The sequence below is a fragment of the Schistocerca gregaria genome, unplaced genomic scaffold, assembly GCF_023897955.1.
Source record: "Schistocerca gregaria isolate iqSchGreg1 unplaced genomic scaffold, iqSchGreg1.2 ptg000649l, whole genome shotgun sequence".
Lineage (NCBI taxonomy): Eukaryota > Metazoa > Arthropoda > Insecta > Orthoptera > Acrididae > Schistocerca > Schistocerca gregaria.
The window spans coordinates 365,001-372,500 of NW_026062034.1; the positions used below are offsets into that span (position 1 = coordinate 365,001).

Consider the following 7,500-nt stretch of genomic DNA (forward strand, 5'->3'; position numbering starts at 1 on the left):
TGCCAAATTCCCGCTGTCCCTATACATGCAGTAAGTTCGTCGTGGGCGCTGGCCGGCAGGCCGCGAGACCTGACGCCCGGCGGCAAAGAGTGCTCCTCTGAGGATATAGATGTTCCGTTCCGCCGCATAATGGTGACGGTGACCGCTGCCTGCGGTGGCAACGCTGGGCAGAGTCGATACTCGCTGTGTGGTGGAAGGTAAACATTATGCGGTACATCAGTACTTTCCTAATAGTTCGGTCGTCTCACGGCACTGCTTAGTAAATGATGCAAGGCCACATATAGATGATTTATGCGAATGTCCCTATACGTGCTGTAAGACTGGGCACTAAACGTGAATCGCACGTCAGCCAGACACTCGAACATGCACCACTCTCGGCCTGCAACGGAGACACACAATACGTAAACATCTGGAATGCGACAATGTCGAGTGCATCCTCTCTGCGACATTGCACCGTCGACACTATGATAACCAGAGCAGTAGGTCCACCTATAAAAGCACAATACCCCACTCCTCCGACAACTACCATTGCTCAGATAAACCAACACACATCCTACACAGAGGGGCACCAAATATCACCCCCCGCCCTCGTGTTATACCACATGAAAAATTGCAGAAGTGAGAGACACAGACCCGCCAGCCTCTTGCTACAAGCATCGAACCGACGTGACGTATCTGACGGTGACTCAGGCATCCGCGTACTGCCACCACTATCCACCCCCCCCCCCTCTCTCTGCCCCCTTCCCACACAATACCAAATGTAACCAACTTTATCGCTTAACCTAACTGTGGCTGTACCACATTATCGCTTAACCTAACTGTGGCTGTACCACATTATCGCTTAACCTAACTGTGGCTGTACCACATTATCGCTTAACCTAACTGTGGCTGTACCACATTATCGCTTAACCTAACTGTGGCTGTACCACATTATCGCTTAACCTAACTGTGGCTGTACCACATTATCGCTTAACCTAACTGTGGCTGTACCACATTATCGCTTAACCTAACTGTGGCTGTACCACATTATCGCTTAACCTAACTGTGGCTGTACCACATTATCGCTTAACCTAACTGTGGCTGTACCACATTATCGCTTAACCTAACTGTGGCTGTACCACATTATCGCTTAACCTAACTGTGGCTGTACCACATTATCGCTTAACCTAACTGTGGCTGTACCACATTATCGCTTAACCTAACTGTGGCTGTACCACATTATCGCTTAACCTAACTCTGGTTGTACCACATTATCCCTTAACCTAACTCAAGTTGTCCCTTAACCTAACTCAAGTTGTCCCTTAACCTAACTCAAGTTGTCCCTTAACCTAACTCAAGTTGTCCCTTAACCTAACTCAAGTTGTCCCTTAACCTAACTCAAGTTGTCCCTTAACCTAACTCAAGTTGTCCCTTAACCTAACTCAAGTTGTCCCTTAACCTAACTCAAGTTGTCCCTTAACCTAACTCAAGTTGTCCCTTAACCTAACTCAAGTTGTCCCTTAACCTAACTCAAGTTGTCCCTTAACCTAACTCAAGTTGTCCCTTAACCTAACTCAAGTTGTCCCTTAACCTAACTCAAGTTGTCCCTTAACCTAACTCAAGTTGACCCTTAACCTAACTCAAGTTGTCCCTTAACCTAACTCAAGTTGTCCCTTAACCTAACTCAAGTTGACCCTTAACCTAACTCAAGTTGTCCCTTAACCTAACTCAAGTTGTCCCTTAACCTAACTCAAGTTGTCCCTTAACCTAACTCAAGTTGTCCCTTAACCTAACTCAAGTTGTCCCTTAACCTAACTCAAGTTGTCCCTTAACCTAACTCAAGTTGTCCCTTAACCTAACCCACGTTGTCCCTTAACCTAACCCACGTTGTCCCTTAACCTAACCCACGTTGTCCCTTAACCTAACCCACGTTGTCCCTTAACCTAACCCACGTTGTCCCTTAACCTAACCCACGTTGTCCCTTAACCTAACCCACGTTGTCCCTTAACCTAACCCACGTTGTCCCTTAACCTAACCCACGTTGTCCCTTAACCTAACCCACGTTGTCCCTTAACCTAACCCACGTTGTCCCTTTGCCTAACATAGTTCACTGCTCGGAATCTCTGGTGTCGTTGTTATCCTCATGTAGATGTCTTGCGAGTGTTGCTTACTTTCCACATATTCCCGCTATCCACTGTCAATTGTACTGCAATAGGACTATATCGCCGCCCCCCCCCCCCTCTGTCCCCCTCTTTGTGTCTCTGTCCTCTCAAGCTGGTCGGTCTGGCGTTTGAGTGTTAAATGAGCCTCGCAGCTGTTCAGTTGCATTCAGATGTCGACGCCCTCAGTGTACGTCGTGGTATGGTCTGTGTCCATTGTCCGCTGATGTCGTACGCGTAACCCACACGCTGTACCGATCATCGGTCGTTACGTACAGAGTGAAGTAGTGTGATACGTGTGACCGTACGCTGGCTGTGCCCAACGGTGTCGAATCTCAATTTCCATATGTTGTGCTCGATGCTACTTGTCTCGTCTCCCAATAACAGCTAGGTTGCACTGTGGTACGCCGTAGAGGCGTGTGGGAGGAACGTACGAACGCATTGTATGTCACCCTGGGTCGCTGGGGGTGGTGGTGCGGTGAGTCAGGTCAGGTCAGGTCAGGTCAGGTCAGGTCAGCGTGAGCCGTCTGATGTAGTGACGCGTGTATTCCGACTTTGTCGTATTGCCTCACACAAAGTGCTACCCTGGTGGACCGCGTTCCATATCTGGGACATGCCGCAGATGCCGGTTGACAGTGGATCGCGGAAGGGACATCGCATACGTGCGCGGGCCACCTTCCACGTGTTCTCTTCTGCACATGTCGCAGTGTGTATGTGGTCTGATGTAGCGTGTCGTGACACATGACATCCTGGCATGCAAGAATTGTTGAATTCGCAAATGTAGGTGGACATCTACGTTTACTGCCCAAGATACGCAAATGAACTGGAAATCCGTTGTTGAGCGGTTGTTCACGCTGGAGGTGAATCTGTGATGGCGACGATCGGTACAGCTATTAACCGGTTGTTTCAGCGCTACCCGCCACATCCACACACGTGACTAGGTCCATGTGGGTATGAAGCGATACGCGGCGGTGGCTTGGTGGGACTGTTCCCGGCCGGTGAAGGGGGGCCGCCCGGCGTGTTGGCCGCGCGCTGCGTGGGCGCACGCGCAACAGGCGGCTGGTGGGGGGCGCCGAGTGGCAGGAGCGCCAGCCGACGGGCCCGGCAGGCGGTGCAGCTACGCTGCGGCGCACCCTGCACGCGGCGCCTGGCGGCCAAAGTTGGTTCAGCCGAGCCCGGTGCGAAGCGCGGTGGACATCTGCAGTGTGCTGGTCTGATTGAGGACTGTGTGCGTTGAGGATGCGCCGCCGCCTGGCACTCGGCGCCGCGACGCCGTCTGCTGCTCGGTCGCCCCAGCGGTTCTCGCAGGTGGTTTGTATCGCAGTTGTGCGGACGTGTTGGCGCGTGCGCTGTGCTGGGAGAGTTCGCTTCTGCACCCAAGTGGGGCTTTGCCCTTGTGTGGCGCTGGCGTTGGAGCTGCCGGTCACCATAGGTGGCGCGTGTTGTCTCCCGCCGGCAATGCCACGACAGCACGCTCCCGGGCCTCTGTCGGCAGCGGCAAGCTCAGTTGGGAGCAAGGGTGTTCGCACTAAAACCGTCTACTCGCCTAACTCCGGGCGATTGCGCCTCTCTCGAAACCGACCAAGTACCTAGGACGGCGCTGCGCGCCGCCGGGACCTGAGAGGGTTTCGAGGTGTATCGTGCAGGGGAGCTCGGCCTCCTCCTGTTTGCAGAATAATTGAGCGGACGCTTGCGTGTTCGCGCGGGCCCCCGGGACACACTCCCGGGCGGCCGGCTGCTCAGCTCTAGTTGACGCAGCTCCCTGGTTGATCCTGCCAGTAGTCATATGCTTGTCTCAAAGATTAAGCCATGCATGTCTCAGTACAAGCCGCATTAAGGTGAAACCGCGAATGGCTCATTAAATCAGTTATGGTTCCTTAGATCGTACCCACGTTACTTGGATAACTGTGGTAATTCTAGAGCTAATACATGCAAACAGAGTCCCGACCAGAGATGGAAGGGACGCTTTTATTAGATCAAAACCAATCGGATTGGCTTGTCTGGTCCGTTTGCCTTGGTGACTCTGAATAACTTTGGGCTGATCGCACGGTCCTCGTACCGGCGACGCATCTTTCAAATGTCTGCCTTATCAACTGTCGATGGTAGGTTCTGCGCCTACCATGGTTGTAACGGGTAACGGGGAATCAGGGTTCGATTCCGGAGAGGGAGCCTGAGAAACGGCTACCACATCCAAGGAAGGCAGCAGGCGCGCAAATTACCCACTCCCGGCACGGGGAGGTAGTGACGAAAAATAACGATACGGGACTCATCCGAGGCCCCGTAATCGGAATGAGTACACTTTAAATCCTTTAACGAGTATCTATTGGAGGGCAAGTCTGGTGCCAGCAGCCGCGGTAATTCCAGCTCCAATAGCGTATATTAAAGTTGTTGCGGTTAAAAAGCTCGTAGTTGGATTTGTGTCCCACGCTGTTGGTTCACCGCCCGTCGGTGTTTAACTGGCATGTATCGTGGGACGTCCTGCCGGTGGGGCGAGCCGAAGGGGTGCTTTCGCGTCCCGAGGCGGACCCCATTTAAATCCTACCAGGGTGCTCTTTGTTGAGTGTCTCGGTGGGCCGGCACGTTTACTTTGAACAAATTAGAGTGCTTAAAGCAGGCAAGCCCGCCTGAATACTGTGTGCATGGAATAATGGAATAGGACCTCGGTTCTATTTTGTTGGTTTTCGGAACCCGAGGTAATGATTAATAGGGACAGGCGGGGGCATTCGTATTGCGACGTTAGAGGTGAAATTCTTGGATCGTCGCAAGACGAACAGAAGCGAAAGCATTTGCCAAGTATGTTTTCATTAATCGAGAACGAAAGTTAGAGGTTCGAAGGCGATCAGATACCGCCCTAGTTCTAACCATAAACGATGCCAGCCAGCGATCCGCCGCAGTTCCTCCGATGACTCGGCGGGCAGCCTCCGGGAAACCAAAGCTTTTGGGTTCCGGGGGAAGTATGGTTGCAAAGCTGAAACTTAAAGGAATTGACGGAAGGGCACCACCAGGAGTGGAGCCTGCGGCTTAATTTGACTCAACACGGGAAACCTCACCAGGCCCGGACACCGGAAGGATTGACAGATTGATAGCTCTTTCTTGATTCGGTGGGTGGTGGTGCATGGCCGTTCTTAGTTGGTGGAGCGATTTGTCTGGTTAATTCCGATAACGAACGAGACTCTAGCCTGCTAACTAGTCGCGTGACATCCTTCGTGCTGTCAGCGATTACTTTTCTTCTTAGAGGGACAGGCGGCTTCTAGCCGCACGAGATTGAGCAATAACAGGTCTGTGATGCCCTTAGATGTTCTGGGCCGCACGCGCGCTACACTGAAGGAATCAGCGTGTCTTCCTAGGCCGAAAGGTCGGGGTAACCCGCTGAACCTCCTTCGTGCTAGGGATTGGGGCTTGCAATTGTTCCCCATGAACGAGGAATTCCCAGTAAGCGCGAGTCATAAGCTCGCGTTGATTACGTCCCTGCCCTTTGTACACACCGCCCGTCGCTACTACCGATTGAATGATTTAGTGAGGTCTTCGGACTGGTACGCGGCATCGACTCTGTCGTTGCCGATGCTACCGGAAAGATGACCAAACTTGATCATTTAGAGGAAGTAAAAGTCGTAACAAGGTTTCCGTAGGTGAACCTGCGGAAGGATCATTACCGACTAGACTGCATGTCTTTCGATGTGCGTGTCGTGTCGCGCAACACGCTACCTGTACGGCAGTGGCCGTGCGCCGCGTGCGGAACCACGCGTGCCTCTCAAAACTAGCGGAAGTGTTGTTGTTGTGTGGTACGAGCGCTGAAGCTCTGGAGCGGCTGGCCTGCGGTACCTGGCGCCTGGCGCCGGTTTTGAATGACGTTCGCCCGAGTGCCTGTCCGCTCCGGTGTGGAGCCGTACGACGCCCATCGGCTGTGAGGCCGTTGGACACAAAAAAATAGTGGAACAGGGGCCGTCAGACGCCTCAGTCCCGCAAATGCTACTGTCTTGAAAGAGACAGTGGGAGACTGAAAAGGAAAAGATCACCCAGGACGGTGGATCACTCGGCTCGTGGGTCGATGAAGAACGCAGCAAATTGCGCGTCGACATGTGAACTGCAGGACACATGAACATCGACGTTTCGAACGCACATTGCGGTCCATGGATTCCGTTCCCGGGCCACGTCTGGCTGAGGGTCGGCTACGTATACTGAAGCGCGCGGCGTTTGTCCCGCTTCGGAGACGTGGGAGTGTCGTGGTCGCCTGTGTGGCCGGCCGCGTCTCCTTAAACGTGCGATGCGCGCCCGTCGCCTGGCGGTTCGCATACCGGTACTTTCTCGGTAGCGTGCACAGCCGGCTGGCGGTGTGGCGTGCGACACCTCGTACAACGACCTCAGAGCAGGCGAGACTACCCGCTGAATTTAAGCATATTACTAAGCGGAGGAAAAGAAACTAACAAGGATTCCCCCAGTAGCGGCGAGCGAACAGGGAAGAGTCCAGCACCGAACCCCGCAGGCTGCCGCCTGTCGTGGCATGTGGTGTTTGGGAGGGTCCACTACCCCGACGCCTCGCGCCGAGCCCAAGTCCAACTTGAATGAGGCCACGGCCCGTAGAGGGTGCCAGGCCCGTAGCGGCCGGTGCGAGCGTCGGCGGGACCTCTCCTTCGAGTCGGGTTGCTTGAGAGTGCAGCTCCAAGTGGGTGGTAAACTCCATCTGAGACTAAATATGACCACGAGACCGATAGCGAACAAGTACCGTGAGGGAAAGTTGAAAAGAACTTTGAAGAGAGAGTTCAAAAGTACGTGAAACCGTTCTGGGGTAAACGTGAGAAGTCCGAAAGGTCGAACGGGTGAGATTCACGCCCATCCGGCCACTGGCCCCCGCCCTCGGCAGATGGGGCCGGCCGCCCGCGCGGAGCAATCCGCGGCGGGGTCGTGTCCGGTTGCCTTTCCACTCGCCGCGGGGTGGGGCCGTTCCGGTGTGCGGTGGGCCGCACTTCTCCCCTAGTAGGACGTCGCGACCCGCTGGGTGCCGGCCTACGGCCCGGGTGCGCAGCCTGTCCTTCCGCGGGCCTCGGTTCGCGTCTGTTGGGCAGAGCCCCGGTGTCCTGGCTGGCTGCTCGGCGGTATATCTGGAGGAGTCGATTCGCCCCTTTGGGCGCTCGGGCTCCCGGCAAGCGCGCGCGGTTCTTCCCGGATGACGGACCTACCTGGCCCGGCCCCGGACCCGCGCCGCTGTTGGCTCGGGATGCTCTCGGGCGGAATAATCGCTCCCGTCAGCGGCGCTTCAGCTTTGGACAATTTCACGACCTGTCTTGAAACACGGACCAAGGAGTCTAACATGTGCGCGAGTCATTGGGCTGTACGAAACCTAAAGGCGTAATGAAAGTGAAGG

At 54.5% G+C, this 7,500-nt stretch overlaps 2 non-coding genes and 1 pseudogene across 2 annotated transcripts; all 3 read left to right on the forward strand.

Moving 5' to 3' along the window:
- Positions 1-3,897: 3,897 nt before the first annotated feature.
- Positions 3,898-5,790, forward strand: LOC126317882 (small subunit ribosomal RNA). The gene has a single exon (XR_007556991.1). It is a non-coding gene; the product is annotated as a small subunit ribosomal RNA (ribosomal RNA).
- A 361-nt stretch (positions 5,791-6,151) lies between these two features.
- Positions 6,152-6,306, forward strand: LOC126317990 (5.8S ribosomal RNA). The gene has a single exon (XR_007557081.1). It is a non-coding gene; the product is annotated as a 5.8S ribosomal RNA (ribosomal RNA).
- Positions 6,307-6,494: 188 nt separating this feature from the next.
- LOC126317967 (large subunit ribosomal RNA) overlaps positions 6,495-7,500 on the forward strand; it is a 4,792-nt pseudogene continuing 3,786 nt past the window's right edge.